Source organism: Solanum dulcamara, chromosome 11 (assembly GCF_947179165.1).
Source record: "Solanum dulcamara chromosome 11, daSolDulc1.2, whole genome shotgun sequence".
Classification (NCBI taxonomy): Eukaryota; Viridiplantae; Streptophyta; class Magnoliopsida; order Solanales; family Solanaceae; genus Solanum; species Solanum dulcamara.
In genome coordinates this window covers 29,201,217-29,225,347 of record NC_077247.1, presented here as the reverse complement: position 1 = coordinate 29,225,347, position 24,131 = coordinate 29,201,217, and the positions used below count along the sequence as shown (strand labels likewise).

The 24,131-nt window shown below is 33.5% G+C and overlaps 2 pseudogenes; one reads left to right on the top strand and one right to left on the bottom strand.

Annotated features, from left to right (window-relative positions):
- Window positions 1–924: 924 nt before the first annotated feature.
- On the bottom strand, window positions 925–5,815 carry LOC129872487 (serine/threonine-protein kinase prp4-like; annotated as a pseudogene).
- A 2,946-nt stretch (window positions 5,816–8,761) lies between these two features.
- Window positions 8,762–10,165, top strand: LOC129872486 (uncharacterized mitochondrial protein AtMg00810-like; annotated as a pseudogene).
- The last annotated feature ends 13,966 nt before the right edge of the window (window positions 10,166–24,131 follow it).

Below are 24,131 nucleotides of genomic sequence, written 5' to 3'. Positions count from 1 at the left end.
TTTTCATAGTCAGCTCCGCTTATAAAAAATTGAATCAAATGGGGTCTCAAATCAGTTTCTTACCATGGAAGCTTGTATGGAAAATAAAAATTCCTTACAAAGTGGCAGGGTTCACTTTGCTAGTAGTGCAAGAGGCTGCTCTGGCTCAAGAAAATCTCATGAAGAGGGGCTTACAAATGTGTCCAAGTTGTTTTTTTGGTGAGCAAAAGGCAGAGACAATCAACCATATGTTTTTACATTGTAAAGTGGTTAGCCAGCAATGGAACCTATTTGTTTGTTTCTAAGGCATAAGGTGGACTACACCTGAAAAGGTGGGTCAGGCTCTAGTAAGCTGAAAGGGAGTGGTAGCATAGACAAACACAGATGAAGAATTCTCCAGTAGTTATATGGTGGACCATTTGAAAGGAGAGAAATTCCAGATGTTGTGAAAGTATCAGTAGACCTTTAAATAAGATTAAGATGGAATGCATTATCACTTTTTGTTATTGGTGTAGTTCTGAGTATATAGATGATCTTGTAGAAATTGTAGATATTCTAGGATCCTTGTAAGATGAAATAGGACTTGAGATAGAATTTCTTTTTTAGTGGTTTTGTTGAGCCTACTCAGCTGTATATAGTTCTTTGATATAAATGTTTGGGATACCAGCCTTAATGCTGAAGATTTATATACAAACCTGTTACCTTTGTCAAAAACAATAAAGGGCTTATCTTAGATAGGTAGAAAGTTGGTATGATTTATATCAGATGGGTCAAACAAATGAGCTTCAAAGATTCAACAATGTATAACAAGTCTACTTTTTCTTCTTTTCAAACAAAATTTAAATTTAAGAGAAGTGATAAAAAAAATATTTACTATAAAAACACGATCGTCTAAAGGCACATAATAAATTTACAAAATTTGGGGTATTACATCATCATTGTGGTTCACTTGTTTGTGATGAATGGGTGTTCTAATGCCTGGGCAATAGTCTTAGAGGATCTAACACAAAAATCCTCTCCATCAAATCTTTGAAGTGAGCGAACATCTTTAATTCTTCACTTGAAATTACTAAACTGATATCTTTCATCTTGATGTTGATAATCAGCTTCCTTATAGCCCGCAAGAAAATACAATCACATGCAAAACTTAGAAGTACAATAAAGTTACTACCATTCATTATTATAAAGATTTGTTAATTAGGGATTGAAAAGACGGGCTCAAGGATCTACAAGACATACATTCTTTGTGACAGGATCCTCTTCAGTGGCGAGGAAATTGAAATCTTGGTCAAAATATTGATATGTAAATTCACCCTGTGAAAAATGAAGAACAATGAGTACTACTGTTTCCATAGTAGCTATATCATGTCATTACTCATTACAAACTATAAAATTCGCTACCTAATGCAGTCATCATAAGAGAACTGCCACAAAATATTATTGACCAACCTATGAACTTCAAATCATAAATGATTTTATTCAAAACAGGAAAATATAGAGAAATTCTTAAGACGAACCTTTCTAAGCATCTTCTTCAGAAATGGACCTTTCAGTTCCATATGAAGACGGAAGCATGTCATTATTAGTACGACCTAAAATTAAGACTTTCCCAGCATAAATATCAAAGAAATAGCAATCTACTGACCAAATATCCATCAAATGATCGTATGGCAAGACAAGTACTCCAACAAGAAAAACTACATTAACAAACAAAACCATAAATCCATAAAACTACTTAGGATCAAAACATTGGAGCATCAAACAAAAGAAACAAAGTGAAAGAAAGATCAAAAAATAATAGATGGCAAATCTTGAGAAATGATACTTATTGATCTCGGGGGCATGGTAAAAGCGGCTCACGAGGTATGGAGTAATTTTATTTTTTGCCAGCAAACATAGCATTGCCAAAGTCACAAAGATTCAACTTGTCTTTCGCTTCATTTACCTTAATAATTAAATATAGAAAAGTCATCATAGGTATACAAAAGCAAAGTAATAAAAAGCTACTCTCACCAAATACAAAGTGGGTGAATCAGCAAGCCACTAAAAGATACAATACTCAAAACATTCCACTTACCAAGATGTTGTCAGGTTTAATATCATAATGAAGTACGTTGCAACTCTTTAGATGCTTCAAAGAACTGAAAAGTTGCTTCGCATAAAGCCTCACAATGTCGAGGCTGAGTTCAATGTTGTGTCCAAACTTCTTCTGAAGCTTATGGAGATTCATCCAGAGAGACTCAACTACTAGACAAAGATGATTCCAGTACTTGAAGCTAGAGATTAAATGAACACAGCTACACTTATCTTTAGGATCTGCAGCAACTAGCTTCTTTAATATGACCAACTCTTCCATACCCTCTTTATACTTAATGAGCAGAAACAACAAAATTAGGCCACCAAAACAAGCAAAGTTGACATAGAGTGGAGAAATTAATAGATTAACTCACATTATTTTGTTATTACGAATGATTTTTATTGCTACTTCTGTTAGGTCATCAGATCTAGCCTTCAAATCTTTAGCCCGAGCAACAGTAGAAAACACGCCTTTCTCATGAGCAGAAAGAATCTCATAACCGCCATCAAGAATTTCTCCAAAGCGGTATCCTGCAAAAATCAATGAGAATTAGAACATCAACTAAGATAATAGTTACCAACCATTATCGAAAAAGTTGACAAAAATAGGCAGAAGGATAAAGCTATTTTCTTGAGGTAACAATGTCAACTTGCAGTATGATATATCAAATAAAAAAATGAAGGGATTTTCATGAGCAAATATCAAGTCAGAGGGAGAGAAAAATAAATTTAGAAGTGTCAATATGCTCTAAAGTACAAGCTCCAATAAGAAGGATCCAGGAAAAATGTGAGATGAAATACTTACTATAATATCCTTCTGGATCATTCCAGTTATCATGAAGGCAATTGCACTCGGTCAGCATGCCATCTCCTTTGCCCTACAAAACAGATATAACCAAAAAAACATGAAATATGTTTACTTATTACAGCCTGATTAGATAAAGAATGGACTCTTCATAATCATAATAAATTATTTCCCACAATTCAGTCTAAGCACAAGTACAGAAAACAAAACAATCCTTTTTTTCTCTCACTTATTGGACAGGGTTTTACCTTAGAGCATACAACACAAGGTAGAGGGATTCATAGAATCAATAAAGTTCAAACAATACATGATTTCTAGACATCACATTCTAAACTGAATAGTAATAGCAAAAACTTCCACCAAGTAATTAATACACTCCCACAATATGGACAAAGCAAATAACCTTCAACTAGAAACATAAAAAAAATAAAAGCCATTTTGCAGTCACCACTTCAATAAATGGCCCCATATTTTTATGTTGCATTTTGGGTTCAGTAGGAAAGAAAGGGACATTCACATTTTATTTGAATTAATATAACAATAATAATAACTTACGACGATGTTACCAAGATAGACTCACCATTTTCGAAATGTCAGTAGGTGATTCTCCAAATATATCATCACAAAACATGTCAGACGATCTCTCACTCTGTGAAGTGTTAAAACAGTAAGTCAATCATCAGATAGAGGAAGCCAGCATTTAGGAAAAACACTAAAGGAGAAAAAATCTAAATCAACCTATTGCTTAACTTGGTTGTTATACTCCGGCTGATGTTGTTGGAGATATTCAATTTGTTTAGCAAGCTCTTTCACTAGCTCTTATGTTGGAAACTGTAAAGTAATGAATAATGATCAGAGAATTAAGATGTATTATCAACATGCCAAAGTATTTTAATTTTTATTTTTGAGAATTATCAGCATACCAATGTATTTGACCCCAGTTGCTAGAAATTCAGCTGTTAACTATATTTCACAGGATATTTTCAAAAGTATTCAGTTAAATTCCAGCCTGTTGCTTAACTCTGTCCTCATGCTCCTGTTGATGTTGTCTAAAATTTTCTATTTTTTTAGGAAACTCCTTCGCTAGCTCCTCTATTAAAAACTGCAAAGTATTGACTATGATCAGAAAAAGTAAGCTACAATATCAGTATTTTGAAGTATTATCTCATCGACTAATTTCAAAACAAACCCCTAACATTGTAGAAGGATTACGAGCTCATATAAATTAGTGTTGAAAGATAGGTGGGGGGGAGAAATCACATATTCTAATCTGTGGTTGCTGTTGAAGAAGTTCAATTTATTTCTCAAGCTTTTTCACTAGCTCCTCCATTGAAAACTGCAAAGAAATGACTTATGATCAGAAGAAGTAAGACGCATTATCACCATCCCAAAATATTTAAACCCAATAGGGAAGTATTTCATCAACTAATTTTAAAAAAACCCTAACAAAAGGGGAAAGTATTAAGATCTCCCAGAAATTAGTGTGGAAGATAAACCAAAATAAAAAGAAGAATGAGCATCGCAAGAAAAGAAAAACCCATTTGAATCTTAGGGTCAAGTGAACACACCTACCTCTGGAGTACCCTGTCCTAGTCCAAGAGCTCTAGAAGCCTTCTCATCAGTATTATGACCACCTCGCAAAGGTGATTTCCTAGAAGAAAATGTTGGCTTATCAACATGGACATCTACACCATTCATTGGACCTTCAATGGGCTCTGGTATACACTATATCCATTCGCATGATTCTTAGTAGACTGATCTGCATGAACCTCACCTAATGCCAATAAATGAAAAATATAATTAGAGACCAGAAACTCAATAAGATAGATAGAGAGAGAGAGAGAGACATTCAGAGGAACAACAGAGAAAATAGCTCTGAAGAGGCTTAAGTGCATTTACAATCTTGATAAACTCTTAAGTGGACACTGTATTCAACTCAATATTCTAAATTATATAACATGCACATTAAGAGATCGGATCCAAAATTAAAATGCATTAAGAAAGAAGGAACTTTGCAGTTAAATTGCTTAGAAAAGTGGTGATTAATTAGTCAATAACAACAACATACCCAGTATAATCCTAAAGTGGGATCAGGAGAGGGTAGGATGTACGCCTACCTTACAGGTTCTAGCTTTGTGAGATAGAAAGTTGTTTCATGTAGATTCTAAGATCAAAATAAATTGGAACACAACCAACCAAAGACCCTTCCCTCTTCAGATAGAGCTCTACAATAGGCTAGAAGAAATACAACAAAAACAAAATTGAATTATATTTTTCAAAAATCACATGTCAAATAACTTATCGTTGTCTCCAGATTGAGTAACTTGGTCCTTCTATGAAGGCTGATTCTTATACTTTTCAAGAATAGCTTGCCTGCGTCTTCTGCTCTCCTCCTTAATTCTAGCAAGTTCTTCGTCTTCTTCTTCATGTTGAGCAAGTTAGAAAGCAATTTTTTCCTGATATTCCTCCTATTCAACTTCATCTATACAATGAGAGAAACAAAAACCAGTATTAAAGAAATAGTAAATTAAATACACTGACTAGTTTTTTAATATACACGAAAAATATAGAATTGTCAATACCTTTTGGGTTTTTTACTCTCTGTCTCTTCAGTTTTTTGCTTTTCAGATTATAGGAGATCAACTGTCCTGTCTCTCTCAATGTCAGTCTTATAATGTCTATTACGTCTACGGTAAGCATGACCATCATCGTCAAGGTCATCAGATCTCTGCTTTCTGCTGGACCAATCACTATATCTATCCCTATCCTCCCTACTTGGTCCTCTGCTTTCCCTGTCCCTATTCCTCTCTCCTCACTCTCCCTCTCATATTCATGTTCACCATATCGAGCTTTCTCTCTTTTTCTCTCTCTCCCTTTGTCTCTTTCTCGCTCTTTATCTATTTCTCTCTCACGTCTTCTGTAACTAGAATTTATGGTCAGACTCCAGATTTTCATTGTTTAGTTGTTTAGTTATGATAAATATTATAGAAATATTCTAAATATGGTTGACTATATATTTAGATATTCTAGGTTTTTTATTTCCTTTTGCTTCTTAATTTTTTGTGTACAAATAGGGTTGTAGTCTCTTGTATTTATGTATGAAGAGTATTACCAATTCTCTAGATTTTCTTGAGCTTATCTGTCTTGTTTTGTAATATGGTATCATAGCCTTTACTGATTATCGAAATCCATATCACTCTTAAATTTTTCTCGTGGTATTTTGTTGATACCAATTACTACCTCATCACTTTGTTGGGTCTCTTCTGTCTTTCATTTTTTTATTGACATCAATTTCTTGAGCGAATATCAGGGACAAGAATGATATTTCTCCACCTATTTCTGTTGTTCTCAATGGATCTAACTATCGTCATTGGTTTGAGGCAATGCATAGTTTTTTAAAAGGGAGAAAGTTGTGGTGATATGTCAGTGGTGATTTAACCTGTCCAAAGCAAAGTGAGATTGAAACGGATGAAAATTTTGCTGATCGTTTGAAAGATTGGGATAGCCAAAATCATCAGATCATTACGTGGCTTCAAAATACTTCTGTTCTAAGTATTCATCTCCAATTTGGATAGTTTGACACTGCAAAAGAGGTATGGGATCATCTCCTCAACGATATACTATTTCTGATCTTTCTCATCATTTTCAATTGATGAAGGAGATAGCCAGCTTGAAACAAGAAAAGGGGCAACCTATTTATGAATTTCTCTCAAAGATGGAATCCATAGAGAATCAATTGACCTTGACCTAACCAGCTCTTAAAAATTCTGATAATGCTACCAAATTTTTAGCTTACCGCAATAATGATAAATTGATTTAATTCTTGATGGCTCTTATGATGATTATGAACCAACCCGGGCTGCATTACTTAACTAACAACCATTGCCAACTCTTGAAGATGCTCTTCCACGCCTTAAATCTAAAGAAACTCATTTGGATCTTACGCGACCAGTGGTTAATTTAGTTTTTGATGCCACCAACAGGATTGCCCAGTTATTAAATATAATAAATATAAGAAAAAGGGCCATATCTCTAGGAATTGTCCTCCAATTTGCAGGTATTGCAAAAAGGAATATCACTTGATTGATAATTTTCCTGCTCGTCCTCAGAACAAAAATCAATCTCGTTTGAATCAGCCGTCAAATCTAGTTCTTGCAGTAACCAACAATTCTGGGACTTTATTAGTTGACCTTCAATATCTCTTTAGTCAACTCCTCTCTTAAACTGGTAACAACCCTGCAGCTCTAGTTACTCCTTTAGGTAATTCATCTTGGTACTTTGATTCAGCATGTTATAATCACATGACATATTCTTTCAAGATTTTGTTTGACCTGACTGCGCTCTCTATCCCATCATACATTCATACTACGAATGGATCCAATATGAATGTTAGTCATAAAGGATCTATTTCTTCATCAGATCTCTCTTTTCCTGATACTTTACTTATTCCAAATTTAAATTTTAATCTTATATTTGTCGGACAATTGTGTGATTCAGGATATGATGTAAATTTTTATTCTCATGGTTGTCGAGTGCAGGACTTTCAGATGAGACAAATTAATGGGAAAGGCCGTAAAGTTGGGCTACACAGGCAATGAAACAATGCATTGAATTTGACTGAAGCAACTTATTTGGTCCTATTCTCCTATGTCTCGATTATGTGCTGTTTCTTCTACTTTTCCACTATCGTTATGGCATCAACGTCTTTGTCATTGTTCTTTGAGTAAACTTCTCCCTTTAGTTTCTAATGGGTTGTTAGGTCATGTTAATGAGAAATTTTTGGATTGTACTGCTTGTAAACAAGCCAAACAACCTACTTTACCATTTAAAAATTGTGTTTTTATTTCATATTTTTCTTTTGATTTAATCCATTTTGATGTTTGAGGTCCCTCTCCTGTACCGAGTATGATTGGATCGCAAAACTTTATCAGTTTTATCGATGATATTTCTCAATTTACATGGATATATCTTATGAAAAATCATTCAGAATTACCTCAAATCTATATTAATTTTGCCAATATGGTTAAAATTCAATTTGATAAAATTATCCAAGTTTTTTCATCATGACAATGCTATGGAATATCGTGATTCTAATCCTTTGAATTTCTTGTCTGAAAATGGTACTCTTTCTGAATTCTATTGTCCCGGTACCTCACAACAAAATAGATGAGCAGAATGCAAGCATCGTTATATCCTTGTTTCTATTCGGACCATGATTATTTTTTCATCTTGTCATGAGCACTTTTGGGGTGAAGCAGCTATTAACGCAGTATTTACTATCACCAGAATTCCATCGTCTGTTCTTGGAAATATGTCTCCTTATGAACGACTTTACAAGGAAGCTCCGGATTACACATTACTTAAAGTATTTGGTCGTGCTTGTTTTGTGCTTCTTCAACCAAATGAACACACAAAATTAAGACCTCGTGCTCAAGTGTTTTCTTTCTGGGATATGGGATAGAATATAAAGGTTACCGTTGTTGGGATCCTGTATCAAATCGTATTCGTATTTCTTGGCATGTCGTTTTTTGGAACATAATAGATTTTTCTCGCTATCAAAGTTTGAGTCTATTCTATTAAGCCAAGGGTCATTCTTTTCTAATCTTTCTTTTAAGATTTTTCAAAGTGATCTTGATGCAGGTTCATCTGGTGATTCAGACATTGCACCCTACGGTTCAAACATTTTCTCTGATGAAGGCCCATCTGATGGTCCAGTTCATTAAAATAGTACAATGTACAGTTATCATGATGAATCTCCAATGGATAGTTCCACACTTGATACAAACGTTGGTACCGAGGTAACCTCATCTTCTCTTCTTCCTGATAACACTTCATCTACACATCCAGAAAGAGAAAAAATATCCTCATAGTTATCTTCATGATTATTAGTGTTATTATACCATGCTTAACTTACATAAGCCTGGTACATATAAAGACGCATCCAGTGATCCTTGTTGGCAGCAAGCTATGAAAGAAGAACTACATGCCTTTGAGAAAACTCATACTTGGGACTTAGTTGACCCTCCTTCTGATAAAACTCTTGTTGATTGTAAATGTATCTACAAGATTAAGACACGATCTGATGGCTCTATTGAAAGATACAAGGCTCGATTGGTTGCTCGAGGATTCACCCAAGAGTATGGTATTTATTATGAGGAGACCTTTGCTCCTGTAGCTCGTGTTACCTTTGTTCGCTCCCTTCTTTCTATTGAAGCAGCTAAACAATGGGGACTTTCTCAAATGGATATCAAAAATACTTTTCTTAATAGAGATTTGGAGAAGGAGGTTTATATGAAACCACCTCCAGGATACAATTGTCCTCCAAATAAGGTATATTGCCTTCGTCGTGCATTGTATGGTTTTCAACAAGCTCCACGATCTTGATATGCCAAGTTTAGATCAACATTAAGCAAATTGGGATTCTCTTCTAGCCCACGTGATACTGCTCTTTTTGTATGCAAGACAACAAAAGGTATTGTTCTTTTGATTCTTTATGTGGATGATATGATTATTACTGGTGATGATACTGCTGGCATTTCAGAGGTTAAAGAATTTTTAAGTACCAGTTTTGAGATGAAGCATTTGGGGTCTCTTAACTATTTCTTGGGCCTAAAAGTTCTCACATCAGATAATGAGATTTCTCTATCTCAAGTTAACTATGCTTCTAATTTGTTATCAAAAGTAGGTATTAGTGACAATAAAACTGAGAGCACACCTCTTGAGCCTAATGTGAGGTTTTCTCCTATCGATGGTATTTTATTTTCTAATTCCACTCTTTATCGAACACTTGTAGGTAGTCTTATCTATCTCACAATTACTTGTTCTGATATTGCTTATGTTGTTCACATAGTTAGTCAATTCATGGTTGCATCTCGTTCTACTCATTATGTTGTTGTTTTGTGAATTCTTGGTTATGTCAAAAGCATTATGTTTCATGGACGTCACTTTTCATCTGATTCATCTCTTGAATTAAAAGCATATGCTGATGCTAGTTAGGGACGTGATCCAATTGATAAATGTTCTGCTACTGGTTATTGTATTTTTCTAGGAGTTTCTCTTATATCGTGGAGAAGTAAGAAATAAACCTTAGCATCCCAATCAAGTACTGAATCATAATATCGAGCACTTGCCGATACTACTCCTGAGATATTATGGCTTCGTTGAATATTGGTTGACATGAGTGTTCCTCAATCTTCTGGCACTACATGTTATTGTGATAATCATAGTCCCATTTAGATTGCTCATAATGATGTATTTCATGAGCGTACAAAGCATATTGATATCGATTGTCATTTTACTCGTTAGCACATTGATCTTGGTGCCATTCGATTAGCTTCTATAGGGTCTTCAAATCAACTAGTTGATGTTTTCACCAAGCCTCATCTTTCTAGACGTTTTCAAGTTTCGGTGGCCAAACTCAATCTGATTTCTTCTAAACCATCTTGATTTTGAGGGGGGGTGTTAAGTTGTTAAGTTATGGTAAATATTGTAGAAATATTCTAAATATGATAGACTATATGTTTAGATATTCTAGGTATTTTATTTCCTTTTGGTTCTTAATTTCTTGTGTACAAATAGGGTTGTAGTTTCGTGTATTCATGTATGAAGAGTATTATCAATTCTCTAGATTTTCTTGTGCTTCTCTGTCTCGTTTTGTAACATCCATGTTGATAGTCCCTAAAATGTCCATTTCTATCATCATCCAAGTTACTTGTATATCTTCCCCTTTCCATCTCATAAGCATCATCTTGCTTGTGAGACTAACGGACTACTCCGAAATACTTTCGGATTGCAATCCTCTTCTATGGGACTTGTTAACTTGTCCCTCTTTATTATAAGAAGACCTATGCCTTTTCCCAGATTTTCTTTGATCCTCCAAATCACTGGCATCATAGTCATACTTGGACCCTATGTGGTTTAGAATCCAGTTCATTATGTAACTGGAATTTTGTCCATGAGCTTTGAACAATTCGTATACAAGAAATATGTACAGGATTAAAACATAAATGTAATTTATTCAGACAAGGTTTGATTTTAACAAATCACAATCATACAAAAAAATTTAGTAAGGAAAAGTCTCATAAATACCCTTTGAGAAAAATGCTCATAAGTATCCCTCTTTTATTTTTTAGTCTAAAAATTCTCTTAGTTTATTTTTTGGCTCAAAAAATATCCCGAATTTATTGGAAATGGTTCAAAAATACCCCTTCTCCGTATTTTGGTCAAAAACACCCTCAACCTTTGTTATTGGTTCAAGAATATCCCTCATTTCACCTTTTAGTCTAAAAATACCATCAACATTTGTTATTTATTTATATTTGTATATCTAATATTTATGATTTTAATATCGTTTAAACTTTTACCGTATAAAATAATTTTATTATTTGAACTAAATTAAAACTTGTAAACAGTAAATTTTTACCCGACTAAAAGATTAAAATAAATTAGAGAACTTCTACTTAAAATTTGAATCAATAAATAATTACATATTTATTTTTAGTATTGAGGATAAATCATCAAGTCTATGAAATATCGATTAGAATGTGTAATCTCCAATATAATTTTTAATCGACTAAAAAAATTAGTAAATTGACATCTTATTAGAAAATCTTCTACTTATAATTTGAAACAATAAATAATAATTTTTTTAGTGTTGAGAATAAATTTCTAAGTTTATAAATATATTAATTAGCCAAATTTTTTCCATTTTCCTTTAATCTCTGTTATTAAAAAGTTTGATAACATAAAGAATTTATTTTTTATTTCAAATATAGTTAGACTTAAATATTTTAAATATTTTGGGATGAGCTAATAGTAAGAATTTAAATAAATAAAAAATTATATTTTAGAACAAATAAAACAATTAATTAATTAGTAATAGAATTTAATTTAATTAAATTTGGATTGATGGTACTTTTAGACTAAAAGATGGAAGGAGGGGTATTTTTGAATTAAAAACAAAAGTTGAAGGTATTTTTAGACCAAAAGGTGGAGATCGACTATTTTTGAGTTATTTCCACTAGATTAGGGTATTCTTGAGCTAAAAAAATAGGTTGAGGGTATTTTTATACCAAAAGATGGAAGAATGGTATTTATGAGCTTTTTTCCATAGGTGAAAGGTATTTAGGAGCCTTTTCCGTAAAAAAAAAATTTCCCTAAAATTTATATAGCTATATACATATTTCATGCAATATTTATATATGAAAATTGTGGGCAAAATTTGAAGCGTGATTTTACATGCATTTTGAAAAAATATTGTTATGTTTGATAAACAAAAACTTATACTACATTTGATAATCATGGATTATATATATATAGTTGTTAAGAAATTAAATTTCTACTCATACAGTAATAAATATTACCATCATAGAAACAATTTTACATCTATAAATAACAATTGTCTTAATATAATTTTACATTATAATATTCAAAAAAATGGTATTAAATTTCAAAACTATGTTTGTTTTTAATTTTGTCCTTCCTCCTTTTACATTTTTCAATTGACTTGATATCTTTTTTTTTATCTTTTTTTTGTTATGAATTTTCTTCTTATAATTTCCACTCTAATTTGCCTCCCCGTAAGAAAATATTTGTAAGATTATATTTCTTTTATTTATTTTGGTTCAAAATAAGTATTGCTTTAGAAAATCAAGAAAGCATTTAAAAAAATTATTAATATTATTGGAAGTCAATTTTATTTTTTTTGCAAATTGTCTAAATATTTTCCTCCTTTTGTGATGATAGTTTCTTCTTTTTATTGGGTCATAGAAAAAAATATCTTTTGATATTTAAAAATATTGACTATAAATTTCCTATATCACCTTTCATGAGATGATTATAATTACACGATTATATATGAATTATTTAAAAATACATATTTTAGAAGTTTTCATTGTTAAATTCCGTGCTCAGCTAAATATTGTCACATAATTTGAAACATTTATAGTAATATAAGTTTCTCAAAAACATCAAAAATAAATAGAATGAATAAACCATTTTTGAGGTTTTCGAACTAAAATTATATTTTTTATACATATATTTCTATTTCTATTTTTACTTTAATTAAAAGGAAATAAAAAGGTGTAAAACCTAAAGAATTTCAATACAACAACATGGGTGCTGTTTTTTCTTCAATCTTGAAAACTAAAGAGATGTATGTGCATGTGAAAGATTTCTCAAATACGTCCATGTAATATTGCTTATGTTGATTGTGAATAATAAGATTTTTAAAAAAAATATTAACAAACATGAAGTTCCAGCTTGAGCAACGAATCTCAACATTCTATTAAATTACTTCCTTCATCCATATTTACTTGTTTATATTTAACTTAGTACATTCCTTCAAAAATAATAGAAAAAATATTATATCACTCTTGATTATTATAAATCATCAAAAAATAAATTATAAATAACTAGTACTTAATAAAAAAAGATAAGATATATATTTCTAAATTGATCAAGTAAAAATGAATGCATATTTTTTTAATATAATAAATAAATAAAAATAGACACAAAAGTATTTGTCAAGTAAGGTGACTATCCAAAGAAATAAAAAAAATGAGAAGGTTAAAGAGCCATAAAAAGGAAAGTTCAAAAGAACAGGCCTAACAAATGAATCAGTCATAGAATAAGGGGAAAAATAAAATCAGATAAAAGTAGATAATTGAGTTGTTAAAATGTCTAATAAATTGGTCATGGCTTTGGTATGTAATAAATATTCGTAAAAAGAACAAGATTGTGTATCTGTTAACTACAGCGGAAGATCAATGATATCTTTATTGAGGAATTGCTCCAAATCGAATCTTGAATCTCAAGAAAACAAAGTATAATACCACAAACTAAATATCTTTTATGTTGGATTGTTTGATGTCAACATTGAGAAATTAAAGATTCTGGCTTTTCCATTTTTTTCTTCCTTCTCGTTCTTTTTTCTTGTTCTTTTCTTTAAGGGTGCAAAGCCATTTTAAAAGGGAGTGGATACTACGGTTGAGCAGTTACCATGTAACTGTTCTCACACCGTTTTTCAAGATTGAGTTTAACCCCTTTTCAGAAAATACATTGGGTTGGATTGGGTTCACATAGGCGACCCATGACCCAAAATCTTACCTCTCCCACTTTGCACATGGGGGACAAGACCCAAGCCAATTTGACATCAATTAGACAATCAATTCATACAGTAAATAGTTTGTGTGGTCGGTGAGCATCGAGAGCTTACCTATAAGGTTTTAAATGCTTCGTATAGGAATTCAATCACATATGGAAAGAATTCGCTACTAATATGAGGATATTATTACTCACAATACCTCAGACTTCATTCAATACTTTAGTAGTTACTTATTTGATCCCTCGCCATTTTAAAGAGGTGAACTCGAGTTCATGTTTAACTTTATATACACAATTACATTCGAGTGTAGTGATCGGCTTGTGTATACAAGTTAAATTATTGATTTTAATCGTCTTCCATTTCTACTTGAATCTATCTATTCCAAATCAACAGCTTTCCTAAACATGCATTACATTGCCGAATCACTCATGGCTATTAGTCACATGCTAAAATAGCAACATTGATCGAAGCTTAAAGAAATAATAAAAGGTCAAAGGATATTCTAATGAAAGTTAATTTAACTTTTCAGGATCTCACACAATGAAAAAGAAGGGAACCATTCTTTCATTAACCCATTGATCGCTTAACACACGTGGTATGAAACACATTCTACAATGTTTACAACTTATACTGGTGCATGCGTCTCATTATTTTAATCATCCAATATCGTACATACCTTGGTCTGGACACCTCTAAATGTCTAACCCGACTTTCTCTCTTCAATGATGCTCAAATTCATTTTCTTGGAGAAACTCTTGTCTGGCTTATTAAAACAAGTCATAATATGATAGTGGAAATCATCTCTTTACGTTCTCCAATGTAAGAGGCGATTGCTTTGTGAGAGAGTCAATCTCGCAACTTGTCTAACACACTTTATTTCTAAACATTATCACATGCATATGAGATATGAATATAAACTCAATAGTCTTATATTGACGAGAATATTATAACAATCAATTTGTTTTACAATATATAAATATCATCATATCCTACGCAAACCTAGAGCCTTAACATGTTTCTCAAACAAGTCTCCAGATATCGCTTTTGTAAAAAGATCAGCTATCATTTCACGAGTAGGAATATATTATAAATTTATTTCTCTACTTTCTACTATGTATCTCACAAAGTTATATTTGATGTGATACTTAGGATCCTTCATATATACGATAGCTGTCTAACTGTCACAATACAAAATCACGGGACCCTTAGAATTCTTTGCAATATTCAAATGCTCAAAGAATCTCTTTAACCAAACAACTTGTTGTACTACATATGCACAAGCTACGCATTCAGATTCCATGGTTGATAGAGTTGTGCAAGTTTGTTTCTTACTTTTCCACGAAACAGCACCACCATAGGCTTACAACTATTCATTTGAAAAGGTTCCAATATTTTCTTTATGTATGTTTCTTGTGATAAACTCAAAAATTTCTTGGAACGATTTCTTTGGATCTTAATACCCAATATAGAGTCTGCTTTAGCCATATCTTTCATGTCAAATGAATTTGAAACCATAACTTAACAATTTTTACATGCTCCAAATTATTTCCACCTAATAAAATATCATCCACATAAAGACAAAGAATTAGAAAATTTTTATTAGACGTTTTTACATAAATGCAATGGTCTTCATAGATCATGGTGAAATCAAAAAAAATTACCTCCTTATGAAATCTTAAGTACCACTGCCTTGAAGATTGCTTTAGGCCATGAATTGATCTTTTCAATTTACAAACTTTCTTTTCTTGGCCTTTAACAACGAAACCTACAAGTTGTTCCATGTAAATTTTCTCATTTAGTTCTCCATTGAAAAAAACAGTCTTTACATCCATTTGGTATAATTATAGATCTAAACGTGCACCAATAGCCAAAAGTAATTGTAGAGAGGTAAACTTCACAACTGGTGAATTTTTTTTCTCATAATCTATTCCAACTTCTTGAGTAAAACTTGTTGCCACCAATCGTGCTTTGTGTCTTTCTATTGACCCATCTAATTTGCGTTTAACCTTGAGAATCCATTTATTCTCAATAGCTCTACAAACCTGCGGAAGATCAACTAGATCCCAAACTTTGTTAGTTTTTATGAACTCTAATTCTTCTTTCATCGCTTTTAACCAGTCATCTTTTTTAGGGTTCAATAAAGCCTCAGTCACATAATTAGGTTCATCTAATTCTGTCGGAGATACCAAGAAAACATAACTCACAATATCATAAGATCGTTTAGGTACACTCTTTCTTATACTCTTATGTAGATGAAGTTCAGATTCCTCTATAGGATTTTGAGATTCAAAACTCTCACTTGGACTAGGAATCATTTCTTGATCCACTAATTCATCAAGTATGTCCAATGAGATTATCTGATCTTCTGAATTCAACATTTCATAGAGAGGCTCACATTCATTTATTTCACCCTTTTGGAAAAAAATATTTTTCATAAATCTGACATCTCGTGATACAATTTCGGTAATACTTTCATCCTCCAATTCATCAATGAATACATACCCTTTGAATTGTTATGAGTAACTTATAAAGATACCTTTATTTCTTTTTGGACTTAGTTCACCAAACTTATCGAAATGATCTTTAATATATGTAGCACAACCCCAAGATCGTAGATCATTCAGATTTATTTATGACCAGTCCAAAGTTAATAAGGAATTGAAGATACTGATTTGGAAGGCACTTTATTCAATATGTTGATCGCAATCAATAATGCATCTCCCCAAAAAGAGATGGACAAATTTGTTTACGTCATGATCTTGTCATATCCTATAATTTTCTATTTCTTCTTTCAGCTACACTATTTTTTTGAGGTGTATAAGAAGTAGTTAATTGTCTGATAATTCTCTTTTCAGTACATAATTCTTCAAATTATTTTGACAAATATTCACATCTTCTATCGATTCTTAAAGTCTTTATGCTTTTATCTGATTGATTTTCAACTTCTTTCATATATCTTTTAAAGCACTCAAGTGCTTAAAATTTATGGAAAATCAAAAGGACATAACCATAGCGTGTGAAATCATCAATCAATGTAATGAAATATGTGGCACCAGACCTAGCTCTCACATTTATTGGACCACAAATATCAGAATGAATTAATTAAAGTGGGAACTCAACTCTTTTAGCATTATCAAATAATTTACGTGTAATCTTTCCAGCAAGACAATTTTCAAAAATTTGCATATCAATTTTAGAGAAAGGTCCTAAATGTCCTTGCTTTGCTGATCTTTTCATTCGATCTTGCCCTATGTGACCTAATCTTGCATGCTAAGTAATAACATCAATATCATTGTTACTAGAATAACATGTCATTACATAACGGTCAACATAATAGTAATAAGTTGAAGGGTTACAATCTAAAATGGTAAAACAATCATAATGAAGTCCAAACCATATAAAATATTATCTATAATTATTATAATACCAGTGCGACTAAAAAAATCAAAACCAACATCTAGAAGAACAAACACAGATACTAAGTTTTATCGAATCTCTGGAGCATATAGGACGTCATGCAACATTAAAGATCGGTAACCATGCAAGTCCACTTTGCAATTGCCTATCCCTTTGACTTCTAGTCTAGAATTATTTCCTACATAGATCCACTTTGATCCAGGTGAAACTCGACGAAACTCCAAAATGCTTATCGATCTTCACTCACGTGGTCGGTGGATCCTAAGTCTACAATCCACATAGGATAAGATTCAGTTAGTAAAGAAGTGCTTGAATCATATGTAGCACTCAGAGATGCATTTAGAAATGCTATCTTTTTTGGTTCGATACATTCACGAGCAAAATTTCCTAGAACTTGGCAATTGTAGCACTTCATTTTGCTCGTCTCTCTTCTTGAAAAATCGTTTTCCCTTCTCCAGTCTTTTCATTCTCCCCATTTTTTCCCTATTTTTTTGTGCTTGAAGCCTGAAGACTTTGTACCACTTGACTCTGCTACAAAGGCATTAGAAGCAATTTTAGCAACACAAAGCCGCTCATTTTACAGTTCAACATGACAAGCATCATCATAGAAGATTTTGATACTATCATTATGGGTCAAGTTAACCTTCAAATGTTCCTAGTTATTAGAAAGAGATCAGATTACTGTTTGAACTTGTTGATCATATGAGAGAACAAGACCAGTACTTTTGAGTTGGGTTATCATATGTAATATCACCCTAAGGTGTTGTTTGACATTTTGATCATGACGTTTTTTGTAAGTGTCAAATTTGATAGTCAACTGTTAGAGGCGAGTCACATATGTACCCTCATATGTTTCTCACAGATGTTCCCACATAGCATGAGCAATTGAGAATTCCTCACATTCATGTATGAGGTCATCAAGAACAGAACTAACTATTATTCCATGTGCAGTGAAATTATCCTTTTCCCAAGCTTTATAAGCTTCAAGGTCTCTTCTATGTTGTGCAGTATTATCCTATTCTGGTTGATTCAAAACATGATTTATACCTTTGACAGTATTTTTCTCTTTCAGTACATACCATATTTTATGACTTCAAATGTCGTAATTATCACCGTTCAATTTTTCATCTTTGTTCAAGTCAGCAATTTTACTTTTTGATGACATGTCTGTATTAAGAGACAATCAAGCAAGTTTATTTATCAATTATGCATGAGACATACACATTCAAGCAAATCAATTCTTATGAAGGTTTCATATTTAGTGTAAAATCAAAAAGACATGTAAGCATCCAATCAAAATCTACTAACTAAATATTTAACCAAAATAAGAAACTAATTTCTTAATGTGTATTTTAATACTTTAAAGACTATAATCACGAAGATTTTTAAGTCTAATAATTTACATCATTCTATAATGCAAATAGGATAAAAGTATATATATTCATATTAAATATAAACAAAGGTGTTCATTTAAGAATATGTAAAAATATAACAAGAAATTAAATATTAGACTTTGTTTTTATGGGATCACGCTGGCCATGTAGCTTTTATAGCCACTATGAACCTCCATAATAATTCATTAGGCCCAAACTCGTGATAGATGTCTGCTAGTTTATTCTTTCAATAATCTCGTAATGAACTATACAAAATATCTAATCCAACTCAATCCTCAACATATATGTAACAATCATATATCTCATTAATTTTAATCCAAAACGGATTGAGAAAATTTGGTAATTGGTCATATAAGTTCATTTTAATATTTTTGAACTTTTGATAAAGCCTTCTTCCTTTCCTTTTACATGCTCTTTTATCTCTATTCAGATTTTGCGGTATCCTTGTGTCACTTCTTATGATTTTAGGCTCTGAATCTAAATTATTTTTTATTTTGATTCTTTTGCATCACAATCTTCTATGATTTCTTTTTTCTCCTCTATCAATAGCACTCACACATGGAGAAATATGAGAAAGTTCCCGTTCATCCATATCTGAAATGAAAATAAGAAATTAAAAATATGGTTAAAATCATTTAATGTAACAATGAATGTCACAAATTTCTGGTAGAGGGCAAAATCAAAAACAAACAATTTAAGGCTTAGGAAATAAAATTTATTTAAAACCAATTTAATGCACATAATAAATTATAATTTATTTAAGAGGATTCATAACCCAACTGAACAAAATAAATAAATTCATTTTTTTTTGAAAAAAATAAATCAACGTAGTACATTAAAGTACTCTCTCCTTGTTCATATGCAATTAAATGCTAGTACGTTTTGAAAAAAAAAAAAAGAATACTGCATCTACTTCACATATCTTCAAAAAAAGAAAAACAAAAAACAATATCCACAAAAAAGACACATCCCCATATCCTTTTCTTTTCCTATTCTCCATACAAAAAAGAAATAATTAAAGGGAGAGTCATAATGGGTTTGTTCATTTTTACATTAAACATATATATAATAACATCTTCTTCTCCACGTAACAAATCACTTCACCATTACAGTTCACTTTCATGAACAATCTTTTTATAAAATCATTTTTATACATTTCAGGAGAGACCCATCAGTAGAAAACACATACTTGATCTGATTTAGATCAAGAAAAAAAAATCAGGGTCGATTCTTGGCTGATCTGAATTTGTTCTTTTTCCTTTGAACAGGTGAGTACAAACAATTTCATCTTTTGTTCCAAGAAAACATTCATACAGATTCGAAATAATATTTGCCAACTAATTTCGTTTACAAAATTTTTCGATAGATATGAAAACACAAAAACAGTCTCTTATTTTCAAGTATAAATAATGTGAAACTGAAGCAATTATAACCACGCTTTAATACCAATGTAATTGTTGACTAGAAGGTATGGTTAGTCAAGCTAATGGTAGTTAAGCTAACAAGATTAGTTAGTTGTTGTTAGAAGTTAACTAACTAGTTAACAGAATTAGTTACAAATACTGTTAGAATGTGTATGTGTACAAATATACACAATACACTATATATGCACATATACATGTAGTTGGAATGAAAGAATACAGAAGAAGATATTTTTCTTTCTCTTTCTACTTCTCTCTAAACTCTGAACTCTCTTCATCTCCTTCACCTCTGGTTCGTCTCTTCTTTCTCCATTAATGGAGCTCTGAGAACCTCCATTAATGGAGTTTTAGCATGGTATCAGAGCTTGCACGACGATCTACGAAGTGCGACAAACTCCTGCTGAGATTCAAAGCCGAGGAGCACTAGAATCGCAAGTCAGCGGCGAAACAAACAAAGGAAATGGTGATTACAACCGGATTTGAAGATGGATCTACAGAAACTAGCAACCAAAATGCAAACGAGGCAACTCGATTCAACATTCCAGTGATAGATCATAACCATCCGCTCTATCTTCAACCTAGTGATACTCCAGGTAGCTCACTGATCTCCGTGCAGCTCACCGGTTCAGAAAACTACGCAATATGGAGTAGGTCCATGCGTATTGGACTGCTAGGTAAGAGTAAGTTAGGGTTTGTGGATGGTAGATATCCTAAGTCGAAATTTCCATCTGAATACTTTGATATTTGGGAAAAATGCAACGCAGTAGTGTTGTCCTGGATTATGAACCCTGTAAGGTCAGACCTACTTAGTAGTGTAGTATACAGTGAAGACGCTCACAAAGTATGGTGTGAGTTAAAAGAGAGATTTGATAAAATCAATGGAGTACATGTATTTCATCTTCACAAAGAGATTCACAGCCTAAATCAAGGAACAATGTCAGTGACAAATTACTACACCACACTTAAAAGTCTGTGGAACGAGTTCAATTCCATCATGCCTTGTCCAGGATGTTCATGTGATGAGTCCAGAAAGTTTAAGGAGCACTGTGAGTATCAAAGGTTACTCCAGTTCTTAATGGGGTTGAATGAATCATACTCAGCTGCTCGAGGTCATATTCTACTTCAAACTCCTATCCCAAATCTAAACAAAGCTTTCTCACTCATTCTAGATCATGAGAGCCAGAGAAGCCTAACCAATTCAGAGGCTACTCTTCACAGGAGTATTGAAAGTGCAGCCTTGTTCAGCCAGAAAGCACATACTCATGGGAATGGAAACTTTGGAAGTGGTGATGGTAATCCAAACAGAGGTCACTATGACTCTCAATACAAGCCACAGGTTCAGAGAACTCAGAAAGTTGTATGTGAAGTGTGTGGATACAGGGGACACACTAAAGAGCAGTGCTTCAAGGTTAAAGGCTATCCTGTGGGGTGGAGATCAAAGAAGAAAGGTGGAGGCCAGAGCTCTTATGCTAATCAAGTTGAAGTATCTCAATCGACTAACAATGGCCTGCTCTCTCTGAGTCCTTCAACTTCATCACCTGCCACTTTTTTCACACAAGATCAATATCAACAAATCATTCAGATGTTGACAAAAGGAAGTGAGAATGCAGTGGAACATGTATCTAAAGCAGCCTCAGCAGGTAGTACCTTATCTGCCTTAGTATCCAAATATGTGCCTTTGGACTGGATAATAGACACTGGAGCTACAGATCACATGACAGCTAGTCTTGATGTGTTTGATGCAGTTCAACCTGTGCCTAACCCTGAGAGAAAAGAAGTTCACCTCCCTACTGGTAATGTAGTATCAGTCTCACACACTGGGAGCACAAAAGTACTTGGTAGCCAAAGTATTAGTAATGTGTTGTTTGTTCCAGACTTCAAGTGTAACTTGTTGTCTGTGTCAAAACTAACCAAGGAACTTCAATGTATGGCAGCCTTCTTTCCTGACTTTTGTATTTTTCAGGACCTCTCAAGTGGACTGGTCAAGGGGATTGGTAGAGAAGATCAAGGTCTCTACATCCTCAAAGAAAATCTCATCAGCTCAGCCTTTCTCTCCTCTGCACACTCAACACATACTGCCTCCACTTCAACAAATCAATCTGAATCTTTGTGGCATAGAAGATTAGGCCATGCCCCTATAGACTTAATAAAGAAGTCATCTAGCCTCGATATAGTTCTTACTACAGTAAATTTACCTTGCACAGTGTGCCCCTTAGCTAAACAAACTAAACTGCCTTTCCCAACTAGCTCCTCTGTCTCTACATCTATATTTGAGTTAGTTCATTGTGATATTTGGGGCCCTTACAGAGTTCCCACTCATTCTGGTATGAAATACTTTGTGACATTAGTGGATGATTTTTCCAGATTTACTTGGTTGTTTCTTATTTCCTCCAAAGCTGATACTATAGTGGTGCTGAGAAAGTTCTTTGCACAAGTTCATAATTTTTTCTCTACTACTATTAAAACCTTCAGAACTGACAATGGGAGTGAGTTCCTTAGCCATGACTTTCAATCTCTACTATCCACTCTTGGTGTCCTTCATCAAAGTTCATGTGTCTACACCCCTCAACAAAATGGGGTTGCTGAAAAGAAGCATAGAACAATTCTAGACATGGCTAGAGCAATCAGGTTTCAAGCTAGTGTGCCTCTGAAGTTTTGGGGTGAGTGTGTCACTACTGCTGTGTATCTTCTGAACAGACTTCCCTCTAAACTCCTTCACTATAAGTCTCCTTTTGAAATGCTTCACTCTTCACCTCCTCCTCTCTCCCATATCAGAACATTTGGGTGCCTGTGTTATGCAGCCTGTCCCAAGATTTCAGACAAATTTTCCCCCAGGGCTATTCCTGCAGTCATGATGGGCTACTCCCTATCCCAAAAGGGCTATCTCCTCTATGATATGCACTCCAAATCTATGTTTGTTAATAGAAATGTAGTGTTCAAGGAGGATATCTTTCCCTTCAAAGACTTACAAGTGTCCTCTAATCCCTTGTTTCCAGTTGTCACTATCCCTTCTCCCCATATTGCCTCTCCACCTATGCCACTACCCTCCTTGCCACCTCCTTCCTCATGCCCTGTTCCTGCTCCTCCTTCCTCACCTCCACCTCCTAGGAGGTCATCTAGACAAACCCATCCTCCCTTATGGCTTCAAGACTTTGTCACTGCCAATCATGGTGTCTCTTCCTCCTCTTACCCAATATCTGACCATGTGTCTTATACCCATCTGTCTCCCCCACTATGCTCATGCTCTGGCTGCCTACTCAGCTACAAGAGAACCTACCTCCTACTCTGAAGCCTCACTTGATCCTAAATGGATCCAGGCTATGGAACTGGAGATTGCTGCCCTGCAAGATAATCACACTTGGAGTGTGGTTGATCTGCCCCCTGGTAAGAAACCCATTGGCTGCAAGTGGGTCTACAAAGTCAAATATCAGGCATCAGATGAAGTTGAGAGATATAAGGCTAGGCTGGTGGCCAAAGGGTATAGCCAGCAAGAGGGGCTTGACTATGGTGAAACCTTCAGTCCTGTTGCAAAAATGGTTACAGTCAGGTTTGTCATTGCTTTGGCTGCTTCCAAAGGCTGGTGTCTTCATCAAATGGATGTTCACAATGCTTTTTTCAATGGTGATCTCTTAGAGGATGTCTATATGACTGTTCCTGCTGGTTTTGCTAGACAGGGGGAGCAAGGCAAGGTCTGCAAACTCCACAAGTCACTCTATGGTCTCAAGCAGACTCCCAGACAGTGGAACCTAAAATTGACAGAAGCCTTGGTACAATTGGGCTTCATCCAGAGCCATTATGATTACTCACTGTTTATTAGAAAAACTGAAAATGGTATTGTGATTGTCCTAGTGTATGTAGATGATCTCTTGATCACTGGCAGTGAACAACATCTGATAGACTGCACAAGGAGTGATCTGCAGAAGAAGCTCAAGATG